This window comes from Plectropomus leopardus, chromosome 6 (assembly GCF_008729295.1).
Source record: "Plectropomus leopardus isolate mb chromosome 6, YSFRI_Pleo_2.0, whole genome shotgun sequence".
In the NCBI taxonomy this organism is placed as follows: Eukaryota; Metazoa; Chordata; class Actinopteri; order Perciformes; family Serranidae; genus Plectropomus; species Plectropomus leopardus.
The window spans coordinates 24,223,711-24,247,454 of record NC_056468.1 but is presented as its reverse complement, the minus strand read 5'-3'; the positions used below and the strand labels follow the sequence as shown (position 1 = coordinate 24,247,454).

At 37.8% G+C, this 23,744-nt stretch overlaps 2 long non-coding RNA genes across 2 annotated transcripts; one reads left to right on the top strand and one right to left on the bottom strand.

Annotated features, from left to right (window-relative positions):
- Positions 1-640: 640 nt before the first annotated feature.
- LOC121944963 lies at positions 641-11,010 on the top strand. Its single transcript, XR_006105932.1, has 2 exons — positions 641-848; positions 10,692-11,010. It is a non-coding gene; the product is annotated as an uncharacterized LOC121944963 (long non-coding RNA).
- Positions 11,011-18,715: 7,705 nt separating this feature from the next.
- LOC121943948 lies at positions 18,716-23,481 on the bottom strand. The gene is made up of 3 exons (XR_006105880.1): positions 23,424-23,481; positions 20,566-20,762; positions 18,716-18,878 (listed from the first exon to the last, which is right to left on the bottom strand). It is a non-coding gene; the product is annotated as an uncharacterized LOC121943948 (long non-coding RNA).
- Between the last annotated feature and the right edge of the window lie 263 nt (positions 23,482-23,744).

The window sequence follows — 23,744 nt, the reverse complement described above, 5'->3', positions numbered from 1 at the left end:
TAAGGTATCCTGTATTTTTTTGCATTCATCCAATTCACTGGGTGGCACTGTTGCGAAAAGCGAGGGTCCTAGATCTGCGGTCCTGAAACTGCGGTCCCTAAGCTGCTGCCTGCAAGCCTGCAGATAGATACTGATGGCCGAACGCTGCCAACTGTGGCCCATGGATGTAATGATTAAATAGATTCATGTGTATAATAGGCTGTGCCATGGATGTATTACAGGCTGTGCCACGGGTCACTTCCGCCGGCGGAGCTACCCATTTCCTGATTAGCGCCTGGCTAGCTTGAATGGTAGTCAAACAAAATTTAATCTTGCGGCTCTTTTAGACTTTCTAAATGTAATCGAACCGGATGGTTTGCACATAGACAGGGATAGAAGACGTTTCGCGGGGGTTTTGATGCTCATAAAAGAATATTTAATGATTTATATACGTCTCTTTTCCGATGTTAGTCAATGGGGATATGTTTTTTTGTCAAAACGTGACCGACCCGAACGATGAATTATAAGGATTGTAATTCCGCTTTCGGCCACTCTGCAAATTTTGCATCAACGCCTGGCGCACTTCCTGGAGCGAGATCCGATCCACGGGAGGAGGCTGTGATGACGTTGTTAGTCCAAGCATCGCGAGACAATAGGAGAGGCGGGCGGGGGGGTCATCATGGCGGCACCCTACTGCTGCAGGAACGATACAACAAACAAAATGAAAATACTAAAGAATAAGACCCGTTTATCTTCCTTGGAACAACATCCAACTCTGGATAAAGTATCTCCGCCACGATTCCACCACAGAAACAACGACGACAGAACTCATCCACCGAAACAGACGAGAAAACACGACAGCCATTCAGGTCAGTCTGCTCGCATCAACAAACACTAAACTTAGTATCCTGGAAATACTACATGCAGACATCAAAGAGTGTAAAGCTAGTCTTGAATATACACGGTCACGATTCGAAACCTATACGTGTGTGTATGTGTAGCTATGCTTTTGTCTATGTGCTAAAGCACCAAAATGCACAAGATGATATGTGATGCGGTGATACCTGCACATCACCGTTCAAAAATATTGCAACTGGACTTTTTTGTTTTGTTTTGCTTATTTGTTTGATTTGCTTGTTGATTATTTGTTTGTTTGCGTTTTTTCCTCTCTCTCCTCTCTCTTTAAAATCGTTCGGCACTAGTGTATGTGTGTATATGTAGGTTGGGGTGTGTGCAGGTTTAAGTGTGTATTTGTGCGTTTCTCTGGATGTGCTGATGCATGAGTATATTTGTGTGAACAAAGAAAATATATATCATCACTGAGAACCATTTACGTTAGTGTGGATATGTGTGTGTAAGAAAGAGAACAGGTACATTGAGGTATGGGTTATCTTTATTGTGATTATTTTATTTTATTTTTATATTTTTGGCCACTTTTTTGACATGCTATGCAATGATGTGTCTCAACATGCTATACTATGTGGTTTTCAGCTTTGTTTTCGCCATGTCATATTTATGATTTCGTTTTTGGTTGATTTTATCGACATGCTGTATTATGACTTGTCTCTACATGCTTTACTATGTGTTTTTCAGCTGGTTTTTTAACGTAATATTTTGACATTTTCAACATACTATTGTAAGGCATTTTCAGTCCTTTTCCCACATATTATATTATGACGTTTTTTTTGTCTGTTTTTATTCGACATGCTCTATCATGCTATATTATGATGCTTTTGGCTATTTTTTGACATGCAATGCTATGAATTGTTTTGAGATGCTATACTATGTGGTTTTCAGCTTTTTTTGGACATGTCATATTTTCATATTTTTTAACATACTATACTACGTCATTTTCGGTTGTGTTTTCCACATTTTTGGCCGTTTTTTAGATATGCTATACAGTAACGTGCCTCGACATGCTATACTTGATGGTTTACAGCTGTTTTTTTAACAGGTGATATTGTGGCATTTTTCCACATACTACACTATGTCGTTTTCAGTCATTTTATCGACATGCTATATATTTAGACATTTTTGGCTGTTCTTCTGATCTGCTGTACTATAAGGTGTCTCAACATGCTATAGTATGTGGTTTTCAGATGTAAGATGTCATATCTGGAGATTATTCGGCATACTATACAATGCCATTTTTGGTTGACTTTACATGCTGTATTATGACATTTTTGGCTATTTTTTCAACATGCTATATTATAATGTTTTCGGCTGGGTTTTTTTCCGACATGCTATATCATGATGTTTTTGGCCATTTTTTCGACATGCTATACTATGTGGTTTTCAGCTGTTTTCTTGACATGTCATATTTTGACATTTTTTTACCTGTAGTATGTCAGTCAAAAATGGAAAAAAACATCATAGTAAAATATGTCGATCAACAATTAACCAAAACATTATAGTAGTATGTCATTCAAAAATTTACAAAAACGTCATAGTATAGTAAGTCTTCCAAAATGTTACCAAAATGTCATAGTTTTTTATGTTGTTCAAAATTTGAACAAAATGTCATAGTATAGTATTCCGTTCTAAAAATGACCAAATTTTCATAGTATAAGATGTAGTCGAAAATCTGACCAAATTTTCATAGTATAAGATGTAGTCGAAAATCTGACCAAAATGTCATAGTATAGCATGCCGTTCACAAATTCACCAAAATGTTAAAGTATGTCATTCAAAATTTGACCCAAATATCATATTACTTTATGTCATTCAAAATTAGACCAAAATTTCATAGTATAGTATGTCTTTCAAAGAATGACCAATATGTCATTGTCTTTTGTCTTTTAAAAACATGATAAAAATCTCATAGACCAATAATAATAACATTTTTTTTATTTCTATAGACCTTTTTCAGAGTTAGGAAGTGCTTTACAATACCAAACCACACAATTAAAAAAAAATGGAGGTATAACAACATCATTCACAAAGAGGAAAAGAAATACAATTGAAATATAACACACACATATTACATATTTATACATACCTATACATATATACATACATGCATACACACATATCCATATATGTACATAAATATACATATTTAAACACTCATATATTCACTTTCATCCATGTACAAGGTACAAGGTAGATTTATTGTAATTTCTCTTAAACATGGTTTAAGAAGAAATTAAATTAAAGTTGACCCTAAATCCTGCTACATCTTTTTGGTGTTGAACAATGAGTTGAGGAGTCTCACAGTCTGGGGAAAAAAGCTGCTCCGTAGTCTGGTGGTTTGGCAGCGGATACTTCTGTATCTTTTTCCAGATGGCAGCAGGGTGGACAGACTATGGCAGGGGTGGCTGACATCTATATGTACATATGCACATACTTATATACATACAAATATACATACATAAACACATATTTACGCATTCATACCTAGGCACATGCACATACACCCAAATCTCATACATATACACACTTTCATACCTATTAAGCCAAAGTTAAATAAATGCAAGTCTGTACAGTACAAGATGTTTTTTTAAAGCTTTTTAAACAAATTTTTTGGGGGGGCATGTTGAAAACCAACAGCTGAAAAACAGCTGAAAACCACATTTTCAGTATATTTCTGTATAACTCGACATGCTATACTATATGGTTTTACAAATTTATTTATTTATTTTTTTTTGACATGGCATATTTTCACATTTTTCGACATACTATACTATGTTGTTTTTGGCCATTTTTTACACATGCTATATTAGGATGATTTTGGCCATCTAAATGCTATACTAGGACGTGTCCTGACATGCTATAATATGTGGATTTCAGCTTTTTTTTGACATGTCATATTTTGATATTTTTCGACATACTATAATATGTCATTTTCAGTCATTTCTTTAACATGCTATATTCTGTTTTTGGCAGTTTAGTCGACATGCTATATTAATTATCATTTTCTGGCAAATTAATTGCATTTTTGGAGGTCTAAACATGCTAAAAACAAACGTGGCAAAATAACTCCACAGCACCCCCCTAACATGTAGCCCCAGTGGGCAGTTTCACCTTCAATTACAAAATTCGGTACACTTATTTATCATGCCTAGAGGCACAAAAAGTCTCTTGGACCCGCCCCCCAAACCCAACAGGAAGTTGGAAGTTGATTTGGTGTGTGCAATCATAATCCCTTGGTGATGAAAAGTTATCAAAGGTCCGTGCAAAACTTCTAGGGTTTTCCCAAGGTGAAGCATAGAATTTTAATGTTTTGCCATAAAAAAGGAAATAGTCGAAACTTTAGTGTATATTGTCCAATCTGCCTGAAACTTAATAGATTTGAAGGTCCTGCCCTTAACACATCTGTATGACAATAAGCACTATCCATAATAGTGCCACCTAGTGGCCACTTGAAATAATGTACTCTCCCAAACTTGTCCTACACTATTAAAATTTTGTCTGTATGATCCTAAGACCTTCATGATGCACCTGCAAAGAGTCAGGAGGCTTGTCTTACTGGGTAAGTCAGGCGGTTAGTGTGCCTGAGGTTGCTGGTTCAAGTCTTATCTAGGACAGTTGACGCTTGACTTTAATGGCATGAATACAATAAAATCTTGGCTGATATATATGTCTGCGCTGCTGATTTAAGTCATCAATGGACTATCTTTTAACAAAAAAACAATTAAAAATGACACAATTGTCTCCTGCATTTTTATGTACTGAGTAATGATTTTCCTTGCTAAGAACTTTGTTGATTCTTGGCCTGACTCATATATCAGTCAAGTTTTTGATAGATGTCTGTGCCGATACTGAAAGCTGCAAAATACATGGAGGTTTGGCTCAGTGGGTAATCAGGTTAGTGTGGTTAGTGTGCCAGAGGTTGCTGGTTCAAGTCTCATGTGGAACATTTGACTTTTATGGCATAAATACAATAAAAAAATATCAGCTGATATATGTGTCTGCTCTGTTGAATTAAGTCATTGATGGCGTACCTTGCAACAAACACTTAAAAGTGTTAAAAAACACACAGTTGTCTCCTTGTTTGTCTCCCGAATTTTCATGTACTGAATACTGATTTTCCCCAATAACAATACCTCCCCAATAACTAAAATAACTGCTGATTATTGACCTGATTCACGTATCATTGAGTTTTTGATAGATGTCACTGCTGATACTGAGCTAAATGGAATGTCAAATATCAGGTGGTTAGTATGCCAGAGTTTGCTGGTTCATGTCTTATCTCGGACAGGTGACATTTGAATATCGGCCTGACTCAAATATCAGTTTTCGGCAGACGTCACTGCTGATACTGAATTTTGCCTGTCAACGCCATATGACCCTTATATCAACAGAGCACACAGCACACAGATATATAAACCAATATTTTATTTTATTTATGCCATAAAATATTATTTGTTGTAGATTCATACATTTGCAGAACAAATTAAGGCACGCAAAGTTTAGTGATATATCGCTTTGAGTGATAAATCAGGTGGAGTGGTCACAAAAACAGGTAAAACCAATATCAGCAGATGCGTCTGCTAAAAACAAGGAATACATATGACGACAACAATACAACATGGATAACTTATATCCGCAGAGCAGACACATATATCAGCCGAGATTTTATTGAATTTATACTATAAAAGTCAAATGTTGCAGGCAAGGTTTGAACTAGAAACCTCTGGCACACTAACCACCTGATTTACCAACTTAGCCAAACCTCCAGACACTTCACAAGCAGGGAAAATCAGAATTTAGTACATGTAAATTCAGGAGACAAGGAAACAAGAAGACAATCGTGTGTTTTTTAACAATTTTAAGTGTTCGTTGCAAGGTACGCCATCGAAGACTTATAGAGCAGACGCTTATATCAGCCATATTTATGCCCTAAAAGTCAAATGACACTTGAACCAGTAACCTCTGGCACACTAACCCCCTAATTTACCCACTGAGCCAAACCTTCAGACGCCTTCCACCCTTTTGACGTTCCATTTAGCTCAGTATCGGCAGTGACATCATTCGAAAACTTAACTGATATGTGAGTCAAGTCGATAATCAACTATCAACTCCTCATTAAGTTCTTGGCAGGGAAAATCAGTATTCAGTACATGAAAATTCAGAAGACAAGCAGACAATTGTGTTTTTTTAACATTGATGACTTATATCAGCAGATATTTTATTGTATTTATGCCATAAAAGTCAAATGTTCAAGGCAAGCCTTAACCAGCTACCTCTGGCTCACTAACCACCTGATTTACCCACTGAGCCAAACCTCCAGACATTTAATGTGCTCTCGACACTCCATTTAGCTCAGTTACAGCAGTGACATCTGTCGAAAACTCGAATGATATTTGCGAGTTGGGTTGATAATAAATTAAGTCTTTGGCCGGGAAAATCAGTATTCAGTATATGAAAATTCAGGAAACAATTGTGTTTTTTAACTGTTTAAAGTGTTTGTTGCAATGTACGCCATCAACAACTTATATTAGCAGAGCAGACACATATGTCAGGTGATTTTTTATTGTATTTATGCCATGAAAGTCAAATCTTCCAGACAAGACTTGAACCAACAACCTCTAGCACACTAATCACCTGATTTACCCACTGAGCCAAACCTCCAGACACTTTCTGTGCTTTCGATGTTCCATTTAGCTCAGTATCAGCAGTGACATCTATTGAAAACTAATCTGATATGTGAGTCAGGTTGATAATCAACTAAGTTCTTGGTAGGAGAAATCAGTATCCAATACATGAAAATTCAGGAGACGAGATAATTGTGTGTTTTTTAATTGTTTCAAGTGTTCCCTGCAAGGTACATCATTGATGACTTATATTAGCAGAGCACACACATATATCAGCCGAGATTTAGTTTTATTTATGCCATAAAAGTCAATTGTAACCTGTCCCAGATAAGACTTGAACCACCAACCTCAGGCACACTAATTGCCTGATTTACCTACTGAGCCAAACCTCTAGAAAACTTTACATGTTTTTGACGTGTTGTTGAACTTGACTTGCAATCTCATGGTTTACGAGTAAGTGCTATAACAGACCATGCCAATACATCTGACACTTGTGTTTTACCTTGAAGATAGCTGTTTGCTTAGGACAACTGAATTCACCTGTCCTGGATTAGGTTTGATACAATGATCTCATTGTCTGGTGGCAAGCCCTCTGACCTACTGAGCTAAACCTTCAGACATTTCAACTATGTTTTAAGTTGACCAATTTTAAGACTCTTCTCCGGGAAGCAGCCTGTAAAACGTACCGGCCCTAGATAAGGTTCAAACTCAACATTCCAAATAGTTTTTTTGTTTTAATATTAATTCATTCATTCATTTACATGACATTTTCCTGATTTGGTCTACAAATGAAGTACAACAAGATGATGTGGAATTTCTGTGCCCTCCACTGCCAACTAGTGGGCGCTGGAAGTACACACTCCAGGGTCCAGACTCTCTGCATGCATTATCTGACTTTCAAAGAAATGAATGGCTGCCTTAGCTGGAGTTCACCAGTACCCCATCATATGTGGTGGTGCAAGGGCCCTTTCATCGCTGCTTGCAGCTTTAACTTCAACATGCTATACTATGACATGTTTCGACTTCCTATACTATGTGGTTGTCATTGTTTTTTTCGACGTAATTTTTTGACATTTTTCCACATATTATACTATGTCATTTTCGGTCATTTTAAAGACATGCTGTATTGTGATGTTTTTGGCTATTTTTTCGCATGCAATGCTATGGCATGTTTTGACATACTATACTATGGGGTTTCCAGCTTTTTTTTTGACATGTCATATTTTGACATTTTTTGACAAACTACATTATGTCGTTTTCTGTTAAATACTATGTGGTTTTCAGCTGTTTAGTAGACGTCATATTTTGACATTTTTCAAAAAAAATATACTATGTCGTTGTTGGTTGTTTTTTTTTTTAAACATGCCATATAATGATGTTTTCATATTTTCAACACGCTATACTATGAGGTGTCACAACATACTATATTATATAGTTTTCAGCGTTTTTTCAACATGTCATATTTGGACATTTTGCGACATGCTATATTATGATGTTTTTGGACGTTATTTCAACGTGCTATACTATGACGTGTCCCGAAATGTAGTAGTATATGGTTTTAAGCCGTTTTTTCAACAAGTCATATTTTGACATTTTTGACATGTCGTTTTTGGTCATTTTCAAGACATGCTTTGCTATGGCATGTTTCAACATGCTATAGTATGTGTTTTCCAGCAGTTATTTTAACATGTCATATTGTGATATTGTTTGATTTACTATATTATGTAATTTTCGGTCGTTACTTCGACATGCTATATTATGACATTTTTAGATTTTTTTTAAGACATGCTATATTATGAGGTGTCTTGACATGTTATCCTATCCTAAAAATTGACCAAAACATCATAGCATAGTATGTCGTTAAAATATTTATAAAAACGTAAAATTATAGTAGGTCATCCAAAATTTTACCAAAATGTCATAGTATGCCGTATAATTTTCTGACCAAAATGTCATATTGTAGTATGCCGTTGAAACTCTTACCCAAATTTCAAAGTATAGTATGTCCTTCAAAATTTGACCTTAAGGTCATCGTATAATATGTAGTTCAAAAAATGACCAAAATGTCATTGTGTAGTATGTTTTTAAAAAATTGACCCAAATGTTATTGTGTAGTATGTTGTTCAAAATTTGACCCAAATGTCATAGTATAGTATGTCGTTCACAATATGACCTCAATGTCATATTACAGTATTTCTTTTAAACGTGGTTTAAATTTTCAATTGCTACAATGTTTCTCAAAATGCTATATTATGATGTTTTGGGCTATTTTTGTTTTACATGCTATGCTATGGCATGTTTTGAAATGCTATACTATGCAGTTTCCAGCTGTTTCCTTTACGAATTATACTATGTGGTTTTCAGCTTTTTGACGTTATATTTTGACATTTTTTGACGTGCTATATTATGATGTTTTTGGACGTTTTTCCAACGTGCTATACTATGATGTGTCTCACAGTGCTATACTATAAAGTTTTAAATCGGGTTTTTTAACATGTCTCATGTTGACATTTTTTCAACATGTCCTTTTTCGGTCGTTTTTTTGGCATGCTTTATTTTTGGATGTTTTTTCAACATATATTACTATAACATGTCTCAGAATGCTACACTATATGTTTTTTTTTTTTTACATCTTTCAGACATTTTTCAACATACTATATTATGCTATATATGTTTTTGGCTGTTTTTTTTTTGTAACTGCTATGCTATGGCTATTTCAACATGCTATACTATGTGGTTTCCAGCTGTTATTTCGACATGTCATATTTTAACATTTTTCAACATACTGTACTGTCTTTTTTGGTCATTTTTTCAACATGCTATATTATGATGTTTTTGGCCGTTTTTTCTTTTTTTTAACATGCTTTACTATGAAAAGTTTTGGCATGCTCTAATATGTCATTTTCAGCCATCTTTCGACATGTCAAAATTTGACGTTTATCAAAATACTATACCATAGCATTTTCAGCCACTTTTCAACATGCTGAATGATGACATTTTTGGGTGTCTTTTCGAAATGCTATACTATGTTGTGTTTCGGCATGCTCTAATATGTTGTTTTAAGCCATTCTTTCAACATTTCATAATTTGACATTTTCTGTCATTTTTTAATATGAAGTCTTCAGCTGTTTTTAAAAAAATGCTGTATTATGACATTTTTGGCCGTTGTTTTCAACATGCTCTAATCTGTCATTTTCAAAAAAGATTTGGGCATGTCAAAATTTGACATTTTTCAACATAATGTACTAAATTGTTTTTAGCCGTTTTTTCAACATGCTATATTATGATGTTTTGGGCTGTTTTCTCAAAATGCTTTACAGTGAACTGTTTCGGCATGCTCTAATATGTTGTTTTAACCTATCTTTTCGACATGCTATATTATGATGGTTTATGCTGTTGTTCAAAATGCTATACGATGAGATGTTTTGGCATTCCCTTTTATGTTGTTTTCAGTCTTTTTTCCGACATCTTTCTACTGTCTATACTACCTAGTTTTCAGCTGTTTTTTCAACATGCTATATTATGATGTTTTGGCTGTTTTTCGAAATGCTATACTATGACATGTTTCGGCATGCTCTAATATGTCATTTACAGCTGTCTTTCGGCATGTCAAAATCTGGCCTTTTTTGTAATTTTTTTAAAAAAATGCTGTTTTTCCGAAATGATTTACTATGACATGTTTCCGCATGCACTAATCTGTCGGATTTTTCGTCATGTCAAAATTTGAATTTTTTTGACATACTTTTCTATGAGTTTCGGCCATTTTTTCAACATGCTATAATACAGTATGTTGTTTTTGTTTTTAGTTTTTTTTTTCCGAAATGCTATACTATGATGTGTTTCAGCATGCTCTTAAATGTCATTTTCAGCTGTTTTTTTCAACATGTCAAAATTTGAAATTTTTACATACATTACATGGTACATTATGGTGTTTTCAGGCATTTTTTTCGACATGCTATAATATGACATATTTCGGCATGAATTTTTTGGCTTGCATAAATCATAATGTTGGCCTATTTTGCAACACTGTATGCTATGCTAGGACTTTACAAGCTATAATATGTCGTTTTCAGCCATTTTTTTTCATGTCAAACTCTGACATTTTTAGCCACACTACACTATGTTGTTTTCGTCCATTGTTTTGACATGCTATATCATGATGTTTTTTCCCAGCAGCACGTGGAGTAAGCTTGTACCCAAACATTACAAGCAGGAAGAAGAAGTTTCTATTTGAACAGGCTACCCCAAACCCAGCCAATGATGAGAAACAGAGAATGGAGAGAGTGATGATGCAACGGACCTCCAGATAAAGAGAAACAACAGATCACTATGTGTGCTTTTTGTGCTTATGCCTTACCTTGCTTAGACCTAGTGTTAGATGGTATATGTAACTCCCATAAAAAGGAGTAAGATAACTGTTGCTTTTGATTTATGCTTTTGAAATTTTTATCTTTGAATAAAGCCTGCCTTGAGCAGTTTTAACCTTTGTTAACCATCTCTGGGTGTTTGCCTTGTCATCCTTCTGAGAATCTGGTTAGTGGCTAAAAGACAAAAACAAGACAAAAAAGAAACAGGTTGCTGGGCAAAAGCAAACTTTCAGTTTGGTGCTTAGGGAGTGAATAAAAACTCACAAAAAAGGGTGGGTAGTACTAGAGGTACTCCCAGAGCCACCCTTGTTCCTCCTAGAGTGGAAAGACCAGAAACGCTCTCTGGGCCCGAGTGTTAGAGGGTTTATCTCCTGGTCTGGTCAACTGTAAAAGTAAACACTGTAGGGCAGGCATGTCAAACTGGTCCACAGGGGGGCTGGTGTGGCTGCAGGTTTTGTTTCCAACCAAGTAGCAGCACACCAGACTTGACTCATTAAATCAACTGATCTCCGTCTTCAGACAGTTGATTGGTCAAACTGTGTGCTCTTGGTTGGTTGGCACAACAACCTGCAGCCACACCGGCCCCCCTGTGGACCAGTTTGACATGCCTGCTGTAGGGTATCCATTACTCAGAAAAGGAAAAAAAACATACCTCTCCAATTATTTAGAGTGTCTGAGTAAGGGGCTAAGAGTGGTTCAGAAAAGACCATGATGAAACGGTGTTCTGGGGATGTGGGTACCTCGCCCGGTATGGGGACACCCCCCCCCCCTGGAGCCAGACCTGGGGAGGAGCTTGCAGGTGAGTGTCTGGTGGCCGGGCCTTTGCCCATGGGGCCCGGTCGGGGTTAAGCCCAAAGAAATCACATGGAGCCGTCACCCTGTGGGCCAACCACCCGCAGGGAAAGGGATCATGGTTGGGTGCCTTGTGTATTAGGTGGCAGGCGGGGGCAGGGCCCCAGGTGTGCCAATCCTCAGCATCGCAAACTGGTTCTAGGGACATGGAACGTTACCTCTCTGGTGGAGAAGGAGTCAGAGCTAGTGAGGGAGGTTAGGTGGTACCAACTAGATATAGTTGGTCTCACCACCACGCACAGCACTGGTTCTGGAACCCTCATCTCCAGGGGGGAGAGGGGTTGCCCAGGTTGAGAGGCGCTGGGCAGGTGTGGAGGTACTCACGAGGCCCCGGCTGAGTGCCGCTGTGTTGGAGTTAACCCCAGGGAACGAGAGGATTGCCTTGATGTGACTGCGTGTCGCAGAGAGGAGGTCTCTGACTGTCGTGTGTGCGTATGCACCTAACATCAGTTCAGAATACCCAGCCAACTGGGGACTCCATAGTTCTTCTGGGGAACTTCAACGCTCACATGGGCAATGAAGAAGAAACCTGTAGGGGCGTGATTGGAAGGAATGGCCTGCCATATCTAAACCTGAGTAGTGTTTTGCTCCTGGACTTCTGTGCCAGTCATGGATTGTCTATAACAAAAACCATGTTCGAGCTTAGAGATGTTCATAAGTGTACCTGGTACCAGAGCTCCCTAGGCCAAAGATGGATGATCAATTTTGTTGTCGTATAATCTGATTTGCGGCTGAATGTCTTGGACACTCTGGTGAAGAGAAGAGCGGAGCTGTCAGCTAGAAGTAAGTTGGATCAGGTGGTGAGGAAGGCTGCTGGACAGACCTGTTAAACCCAAGCGTGTAGTGAGGGTGACCTGGGAACGTCTGGCGGAGGCCCCTGTCTGTGAGATTTTAAACTCACGCCTCCGGAGGAACTTCTCGTGCATCCCGGGGGTGGTTGGGGACATAGAATCCGAATGGTCCTTGTTCAAAACCTCCATTGTGGAGGCGGCTGCTAGAAGCTGTGGTCAGAAGGTCGTCAGTGCCTGTTGTGGCAGGCAACTGACTAACCGGGCTGCAGTGAAGGAGGTCGTCAAAGCAAAAACTCGGGTGTGGGAGGAGTTCGGGAGCCATGGAGGAGGACTTTCGATTGGCCTCAAGGAAGTTCTGGCAAACCATGAGACGTCTCTGAAAGGGGAAGCAGGGCTTGTCTCAGGCTGTCCTCAGCAGGAGAGGAGAACTGCTGACCCAGACTGGGGATATTGTCGAACATTGGAGGGAACACTTTGAGGAACTCCTGAACCCTGCCTTCACATTCTCCGTGGAGGAGGTAGAGTCTGAAGACTTGGGGGAACCTTCATCCATATCCCTGGCAGAGGTTGCTGACGTAGTCAAAAAAGCTCCTGGGTGGCAAGGCGCCTGGAGGCTCCATCCGATTATCGCACTTCGGATTCAGGAGGAACAATGCAAGTTCTGCCCGGGCCATGGAACAGTGGATCAGCTCTTCACCCCAGCAAGGCTGCTGGGGCGGTCGTGGGAGTTTGCTTATCCAGCCTTCATGTGGACTTGGAAATGGCCTATGACCGCATCCCTCAGGGAGTCCTGTGGGGGGTACTACGGGAGTACGGGCTGCAGGGGTTGCTTCTGCGAGCCATTCGCTCCCTGTATAACCAAAGTGAGAGCTGTGTCCGCATACTTGGCATGAAGTCAAACACGTTCCCAGTTGGTGTTGGCCTCTGCCAGGGTTGTCCCTTCTCTTTGATCCTGTTTGTGATTTTCATGGACAGGATCTCAAGTCGCAGCCAGGGGGAGGAAGGGATCCGGTTTGGACACATTAGAATTGCATCTCTGCTTTTTGCAGATGATGTGGTTCTGTTGGCTCCATCACACTGTGACAGCTGTTTTTGGGACGTGTCATATTTTGACATTTTTCCATACTATAGCCTTGCCGTTTTTGTCATTTTTTGGACGTGCAGTATTTGGGTGTTTTTGAATATTTCTGAAAGTTTCTTTGCTATGGCGTGTATTAGCACGCTATTTTATGCTGTTTTGAGGTGTTTTCAGCTGTTTTTGGGACGTGTCATATTTTGACATTTTTCCATACTATAGCCTTGCCTTTTCGGTCATTTTTTGGACTTGCAGTATTTGGGTGTTTTTGGCCGTTTTTGAAAGGGTTTTTTTGCTATGGCGTGTGTCAGCACGCTATTTTATGCTGTTTTGAGGTGTTTCAGCTGTTTTTGGGACATGGCATATTTTGACATTTTTCTACAAAGGCAATTTTAGGAGCAGTCAAAATGTTGACTTTTTTCGCCATACTATACTATTGTCTTTTTGGCCCTTTTTTGACATGCTAAATTATGAGGTTTTTGGCCTTTTTTGGACTTTATTTCACTTTGAATGCTATAACGTGTCTCTACTAGGTATTTTATGTGGTTTTCAGCCATTTTTTGGAGCAGTCAAAAGATGACTTTTTCTACATACTATACTATTGCCTTGCTGCTCCTTTTGCATAAAGCCTCAACCACCCCAGCCACACCCTTCACCATCCAGCCCCCCCAGCTGTTCATCTCAACATTCCAGGTCAGGAGTGAGAAAGACAAAGACGAGGATGTCCGCAGGTCCGGATGGCATTGGCTCTAGGATCCTGAAGTCCTGCACAGACCAGCTGTCCGAGATAGTTGAGCAAATCTTCATCTCAGCCTGAGGCTGAGGCTAGGTAGAGTGCCACAGCTTTGGAAGACTTCCTGTTTGGTCCCGGTTCAGAAGACAAGGGTCATCACAACAGGCGGACTTCAACAACTACAGGTCAGTGGCACTGACCTCATATCTGATGAAAACCCTGGAGAGGCTGGTCCTTGTCCATCTGCGTCCCTGGGTCAGCTCTTCGATGGACCCACTCCTGTTTGCCTACCAACCTGGCATCGGCATGGATGACACAACCATCTTCCTCCTTGACAGAGCTCTCTCTCACGTGGGAAAGCCTGGGGGTGCTGTGAGAATCATGTTCTTGATTTCTCCAGTGCTTTAAACACAGCCTGTGCTTCTGAGGGACAAGCTGGAGCAGACAGAGGTGGACCCCCACCTCTCATCCTGGATACTGGACTACCTTACCAACCAACCACAGTACGTGAGGGCTCGAGACTGTGTCTTACATGTTGGTCTGCAGCATAGGGGCCGCTCAGGGAACCATCTTGGCCCCTTTTCTCTTCATCCTCTACACTGCAGATGTCATGTAGACTTCCAAGAATTGTCACCTGCAAAAGTTCTTTGACGACTCTACATTCGTCAGCCTCATCACAGATGAGGACGACACAGAGTACAGAGAATTCACCAATAACTTTGTGGACTGGTGCAGGCAAAACCACCTCGAGATCAACGTAGGGAAAAACAAGGCACGCCCCACCTACAGCGGTGAACAACCAGGGAATGGACATTGAGATAGTGGACTGTTACAAGTAGCTGGGTGTTCACCTGAACAATAAATGGGACTGGACTGATAACACCACTGCACTTTACAAAAAGGGCCAGTGAAGACTCTACCTGCTCAGCAGACTCAGGTCTTTCGGGTCAGGTCTTTGACATTATCCGGCATCAGCCATTTTCTATGGAGTGGTCTGCTGGGGCAGCAGCATCACGACTGCAGACAGAATAAGGCTTGACAGACAGATACGGTAGGCCAGCTCTGTCCTGAGATGCCGGCTTGATCCAGTGAAGGTGGTTGGAGAAAGGAGGACCATCACTGGAGAATGACTCCCACCCTATGCATGACACTCTGACTGCACCGGAAAGCTCCTTCAGTGACAGACTGCTCCATCCAAAGTGTGTGAAGGAGCGGTACCACAGGTCCTTCCTTCCTGCTGCTGTTAGACTGTACTGTGGAGGGTGGATAGTTTCAACTCTTTCCTAAGTGAGCAGAGCAACGCGTTTCCACAACTCAAAGACGTATGTGACACAAAAATTCTATCTGTTATATTGTATTCAATGTTATGTAAGTGTAATGTCACATTAGTGTGACGCCATGTAAGTGTTACGTTTGTTCTCTAGAAGCAAGGTCAACGATTGACACGTTGCTTTGCTCACTTAGCAAAGAGTTGACACTATCCACCCCCCACAGACTGTACAACAAGCACTGCTCCCAGCAGACCACACATGCAGACTCACCAACTGGACTTACACAAAAAGTGTTAAAAAATGTCAAATTTTGACACGTCAAAAAAGCTGATAACGACAGATTAGAGCATGCAAAACACATCAAAGTATAGCATGTTGAAAAAATAGCCAAACCATCATAACATAGCATGCTGAAAAAAAAAAACGCCTGAAAACATAATAGTTTAGTATGTCCAAAAATTTCAAATTTTGACACATCGAAAAAATGGCTTAAAACAACATTTTAGAGAACGCTGAAACAAGTCATAGTAAAGCATTTCGATCAAAGCATGAGGTCTACAGCCGTTTTATCAACATGGTATATTATTTCATTATGTAAAAGAAAGTCATTTTCAAGAGCAACATCAATTTCAATTTTATATCTTTTGTTTTTTTCCCTCTTATTTCAACTTGCATTGTAAGAAAATTATGCTGAAAATAAAATTTCGTTTGAGTTACAGTGGAACTATAACTTCTAAACACTACACCTGAATTCACACTGCGTGCAGCATCTCCTCTCATCATGTCAGCGTCACACACACGGAGCAGGAGAAGAGAGAGGGGAGATGGCGGCCGCTTACACCAGTGCTCAGCAGTTACTAAGAGCAGCGAGCATGGTAATAGATGACAGTATATTTCCTCCTTTTTCTGTATTACGTTTTTCTTTTAAAAACAACACCAAAATAGCATTAAAAAAATTATACTTGCGTTTGTCAGAAATATTATTGAAATGTCATACCAAATATGTTTTCAGAAATATCACAAAAAAGGGTTCTACAGTATTTCATTCAAAACACCATTAAAAATCATACTATAGTATTTCATTCAAGATTGCATGAAAAACATACTATAGTATATCGTCCAAAGCAAAAAAAATGTACAAAATTGCATAAAAATGTCATACTATATTTCGTATACCAAGATAGCATAAGAAAGTCATATTATAGTATGCCATTCAAAATTGCATGAAAATGACATAGTATAGTATGTTGCACAAAAATGTTAGTACAGTATGTCATAAAAAATACCATGAATAAGTCAAAGTATGGTGTGTCATTGAAAATAGCATGAAAAGTCTTAGTTAAGTACGTTGTTCAACGTGGCATGAAAAAGTCATGGTATTGTATGCCGTTTAAAATAACAATACTTATCACATAATATGTAGTTTACAATACAAAAATGTAATACTGTATTGTATGATCTAAAACACAATAAGAAAGTCATAGTATATTATGTTATCATAGTTTCTTCTCAAACTGCATAAAAATGTCATGCTATTAACAAATGTCATAGTATAACATGTCGTCCTAAATAGCACATTAAAGTCATATTATGGTATGTGGTTGCAAATGGACCAAAAAAAGTCCAAGTATGTTGTCCAAAATAGCATGAAAAAGTCATAATGAAGTATGTTGTCAAAAATTGCACAAAAATGTTGCGGTGAAGTCATGAGTAGTTTTCATAATTTTCTAATTCAAACTAGCATAAAAAAGTCCTGGTATACTATGTTGTCCAGAATAGCATATTAAAAGTCGTAGAATAGAATGTGGTTATAAATAGCACAAAAAAGTCATGGCATGTTGTCCAAAAAAAAAAAACATTAAAAAAGTCATAGTAAAATTTGTTGTTGAAAATTGGACAAAATTGTCATAATATACTGTGTCGTCCAAAATAGCATAAAAAACTCAGAATAGTTTGTCGTTGAAAATTGCATAAATATGTCAAATAATTGTATTTTGGTGAAAATAGCAAAAAAAATCATGCAGGCATGCTGTTTGGGAAAATAGCACAAATGTTATAATAAAGTATGTAGTTTAAAATAAAAGAATGCCATTGTGTAGTATTTCATTGAAAATACCTTTCAAAAGTCGTAGTTTTGTATCTCATCTGAAATGGCAGAAAAAATGTCATAGTATAGTGTTTTGTCCAAATAGGATTAAAAAAGCATCGTACAGTATGTTGTAGAAAACAGCATAAAAAAAGTCATATTAGTCAAGTACTATATTGTATTGTAAATCATTGTATAGTTTTTCATTAAAAATACCTTTGAGTATCATAATTTTGGATGTCATCCAAAACAGCAATAAATCATTATGGTATCGTGTCTTCTTTAAAGTAGCATAGAAAATAAATATCATAGGATGCTGTCTAAACAGCATGAAAAAGTCATCTTGTAGTATCCATCCAAAATAGCAACCAAAAAAAATCATGGTAGAATGTATCTTGAAAACAGCACTAAAAAAGTCGTACAAAATTGAAAAAGAAATGTCATAGTACAGTATGTTGCTGATAAAAGCAGTAGTATATGTCGGTGAAAATAGAGCAAAAAGTCATAGTACAGTATGTCAAAAATTGCATGAAAAGGTTACACAACAGGATGTTATCCAAAACACTATAAAAAGTCATAGTATAGAATGTTCTTGAAAATAGCCCATAAATGTCATAGTAAAGTATGTTATCCATAATACCTTTTAAATTTCCTTGTTCAGTATGTCATCAAAAATAGCACGAAAGTTGTAATAGTATAGTGTGTTGTTAAAAATCGAAAATAGAATATTAATGTAATAGTATTGTGAAGCGAAGTAGGCTAAGCTAAATTGTATAAAAAAGGGTGACAAATGTTCAAATGAACTAGGACCACACAGAAGATAACCAGTAAGTAGTTCAGAGCCAAATGTGTGTGAATACAGAGACAGGAGGCAAAGTAAGTTCAAATGATCTATATTAGAAATTCTCACAACATAAACCAACATAAATACAAACAAAAATACACATAGGCCTTTGAGTTCAGCTCATTTTCTCCCAGTATGCATGTGTTTGCTTCTGTATTTTTTTTTCTTTTCAGTTCATTCAAGTTCAGTTCAGTTCAGTTCGGTTCGGTTCAGTTCAGTTCAGTTCGGTTCAGTTCATTCAAGTTCCAGAGTATGTGTTCCTACCACACTTTGTGGGAGGAGGGGACTCCGGTGTTGGGTGGGTAGCTCTCCATCATCAACAGTCCAATCCAAAAAAAACTGACCTAGAGAGGTCATAGGGAATAATTAATCAATCAATATCTCAATTCTTGTTGCACAACATCAAAACCGTATCAATCATCATATCAAAACCGTGTTCATCAAAAGCAAAGGCACCTTTAAGTTAAGGTTAGCATCAAAATATACATGTACTCGGGTTATGGCTTGGGCGATGCACTCACATAATCGATTACATAAACACGTTGATTAACGTGACAAGCGTCGCACCGTTTCACACAGTGCGTCGGGAGAACATGAGCAGCGCCGAGCGTGTTGTTTTTTGTTTCTGCACTCATGTTATCAAATGAGAGCATGTACACTGCCCGTCTGAGCAGCGCTTGTGAGGTGCATCTGAGCTGCGTGTCAGCTGCAGCACATCTAGAGAAATGTTGGCTCTCCGTTTTTCTACGCATGACACTTGGAGATGAAGAAATACAAAGATCACTGTTTTACCTCAACTTCCTTGCTTCCCTTTCAAAACAAAAGCCCTCTGACTGTGTCTCTGTGGACAGAATGCCATCAGTAGCTGATACAAATTATTTTGAAACATTTACAGGACAGGGTTGTCAGCTGTGCAGGAGTTTGTATAACTTCATAAATGAGTGGAATATGTGCTTATAAATATGAAAATACAGCACTCATATCAGCAGGCAGCAATGTGCCCTAAGGCCCAGTTAGGGCTGGACTATTTTGATGCACAAGGAATGTACTGGTTATTATTATTTCTGTTAGATTTGTGTTATTCAAATTGCACTAATTTTACTGCAAGATGTTTTGTTGGACTACTAGATTTGAGGTTTGTTACTGTAACAAAGAGTTACTGTATTGTTACTCCTCCTAAAAGTGACTTGTATTCTACATTGTTGTTGTAGCTTGCACCACATTACTTTTACTTGAATGGAACAAGCTCTTGCATTAATTTTATTTTGGTGAGACTTTGTATCAGACTGTAAAACACAAATTACCAGATAAGACTGGGCTATTTTTTGTTGGGGAATATTGCCCTGCAGTGTACACTCTGTCATGACTGAAGATGATTGCTTAAAATATTGGAATATAAATGACAAGTTTTAAAAAATAATTTTCATTAAATTCATTGTTATATTAATTGAGGAAAAAAAAGAGAGAGATCAGTAAAAAAAAAAAAAAAAATCAATAGAGTAATCAATTAATCTAGAAAATAATCAATTGATTAATCTATTAATAAAATAATGGTTAGGTGCAGTGATACTCAGGTTACAGTGACCTAATTCAATATTTACTCATTCACAGGTTGAGTAGGATTCCACACTGATGCCTGCTGTGCAGCTAACAGTGGCTAGTCACTAGCATACAAATCAATCAGTGCATGATCAACTTTGATGTTAACTGCTAGGCCAACAGCTGCTAACCAACATGAAAATAGCACAATGCAAAACAGTGGTAGCTGAAGTAAACAGTAGCTTTTGCTCATAGCAACACAGTACGATGCTAACCGCTAAGCTAGCGGGACTCAATAGCAACTTAGCATACACATTTCAATGCTAACCGCTAAGCTAGCGGTATCCATTAACAATTGCACAAACACACCATACGATGCTAACCGCTAGGCGCTAAGCTAGCGGGGCACATTAGCAAACGAACACACAATACATGATCTGATAAGCAGCTTAACTGTCGAGAACCTTTACGAATCATGTAGATGTGACTCACCACTGGACAAGGGTGAGAGGGTACGTATATGTGTGGAGAAAGTTGTGTGTTCAGGTCCGACTACGCCGAAACAACCTGGTATCATCAGGGAACAGAGGAAATGATCCGCCCTCACCCATCGCCTCATCCGGGTATTCCAAACCTGGGCGTGGTCGGGGAGTGGCTACGAGGCTACTGGAGTTTTAACCTGGGTTGCACTTGTATGTTGTCGAAAATAGAGCAAAATAATCAGAGTATGATATATTGTCCAAAAATAGCATGGAAAAAGTTGTAGTATAGTTTGTTTTCAAAAGTAGCGCAAAAATGTCACAGTCTAGTAAGTCATTCAAAATAACATAGTGTGGTATTTCATCCAGAATAGCATACAAATCCATATAATAGTATGCTGTTAACAATACCCAAAAGAAGTATAGCATGTCGTCAAAAATAGCATATCATAGTCATAGTAAGTATGTCGTCCAAAACAGCATTAAAAATATCATCATATATTAGTTTTTTTTTTAAAATTGCAACAACAAAAAAGTCATTCTGTCACTCAAAACAGCATAAAAAAAGTCCCATTTATGTTGTCAAAAATAGCTTAAAAAGTCATAGCATAGTGTGTAGTCCCATGGCAAGAAGTCATCGTAGAATTGTTCTTTTAAAAATCCATTAAAAAGTCATAGTAAAGTGTGTGGTCAAAATAGCCTTTAAGAAAGTAATTGTATAGTTTTTAATTCGAAAAAGGCATGGTATTATTTGCCATCCGAAGGAAAGTTATCTCATAGTTATCTTGAAAATATCACAAAAATGTCATAGTATAGCACATTATCAAAAATTACCTACAAATGTCAAATTATAATAAGTGAACAAAAATAGCATTAAAAAGTATAGGATAGCAAGTCATTAAAAACTGCACCAAAAAAGATATAGTATAGTTTGTTGACCAAAAAAGTATAAAATAGTCAAAATATAGTATATTGTCAAAAATACCACACAAAAAAATCACTGTAAATGTCATCCAAAATAGCAAAAAAAAGTTTTTTAAACTTTGTTTAAAAAAATGAAATTACATCTGTCCTTGATCGTGCTACATCTTAGCCATTTGTGGGGATCCTCTCACAGTCTGCTGCATTCAGTCCAAGCCCCACACAATTTTTCCTGATTGATAAGTGCTTCTCTATCATAGAAAAGTCGTGCTTCAGCAGAAGGGGCCATTCTGTAGAAAAAATAGAAAAATAGAGCAAAATAGAGCACAAGAGTAGCAAGGATTTGACCAACTACAGGCTGCTGCATTCACATGTGCTGCAGTTTTCATAAAAGTCATGTTGTTAAAAATACAACAAAAAGAGTCATCGTATATTGTCAAATACAGCATGAAAAAGTTGTGGCAAAATTCGTTATCAAAAGTAGCACATAAAAAATGAAAAAAAATTAAAAAATAGCAAAAGTCATAGTTTTGCATGTCATCCACAATAACATTTAAAAGTCTAATGTATGTAGTTCAAAATGGCATGAAATAGTTATCTTACAGAATTTGGCCCGAAATAGTACAAAAAAATCACAGTCCAGTATGTCTTTGAGCTCAACAATAGCTCAATAATTTAACCAGGAAGTTGACCCCATCAAAGAAAATGATTAGATATCACAACAAACAACAAACATATTAAGTGAAGCAAATGTATTAATCAACCAAATTGGATCCTAAGCTTAGTAAATACACAGATACCACATAACTGAAACAAATAACTCAACAGAACTCAAATAAAGGGAACTTTTCACCTGACTGGTGAGGGAGTGTCTGGAGCTCCCTCACACAGTAATGTATGTCTTTGAAAACAGCACAATAATTGAACAGTATGGTTTGTCATCTTATATACCATAAAAATTCAAACTATAGTATGTCATCAAGAATTGCACAAAAAGCCATATTACAGTATGTCTTTGAAAAGAGCATCAAAAAGGTCAAACTACATTATGTCACCCAAAATGGCGCAAAGAAAAATTGTATTTTGTCCAAAATGGCACAAAAAGCATAGGGTCACAATACAGTTGAAAGTCGTATTACAGCATTTTGTAAAAAATAATGCTAAAAAATGCATGAAAAAGTCAAAGCATAGTATGTCATCAATATACTACAAAAAGTCAAAGTATGGTATGTTGTTGATAATAGCACAAAAATGTCATACAATCAGATGTCATCAAAAACATCAACATCAAACATCAATTTTTCATGGGTTTTGGTTAGATTCCCGCAATAAGGTCTGTGTTTAACACAAGCTTCAGAAACTTAATGTTGTTTTTCTGCAACATAAAATATGTCCTTAAATACCCCTATCATAAAATGTGAAGCCTTTTTAGTCTAAAAAAGACTGTATCTAACAAGCAGCTAAATGAGACTTAACCTTTACAGACAACACGAACAACATGTGACCCTGGTTCTGGCAATTGCATTTGTGCATCACAAATACTTTCAATGTGGTGTTCTTTTGTGCATATTATCTTGCTGAACCAAAACTTGGTTTTATGAACCACAGAACTTATTTTTTGCAAAAATCAAAGATCCAATAAAAAAATTCTATAGTCTTTTTGTCAAGGGAGCCAGGGCGATGCTAACTTACATGTTAGCCAACAAATAATTTCCATCCCTGCAGCACTCTTTGCAAGATTAACTTTAAAAGTTTAAATATCCGTCTGACCAAAACACAATGTTTATGGCAGACTTATGACTACTGCAACATTACATACAGTGCTGAGCTGCCACTGTATCGAATACAGCATATGAACATACACCTTTCAACTCAGGTACAATCATGTGTCAAAGTGAATGCACCATTACCATGTAGGTTACACACACACACAAATACACACTCTCTCACCTCTTTATGTATCTCCCTATCCTTGCCTCTGCCTGGCCGTCCACACTGTGGAATCACCCCCTCTAAAGACAGACGGAGAGGAACACCATCCATCAGGATCAGAATAAGACCTTAAACCTTCTTTCACTTCAGTCGGGCACTAATGAGGACACCTAATAACCTTCTGCTGGACCCCATCAGCGCCATTTAGCTTCACCCTCCATTATCTCTGGTAATTAGACTGAGAGCCAGCAAGCCCTGAGGACCAAAGGGGGGGAGAGGGGCCTCCTGATAAGCCAATTGAAGCGATGTTATGAAGATCAGCAGAATTTGATTTAACAG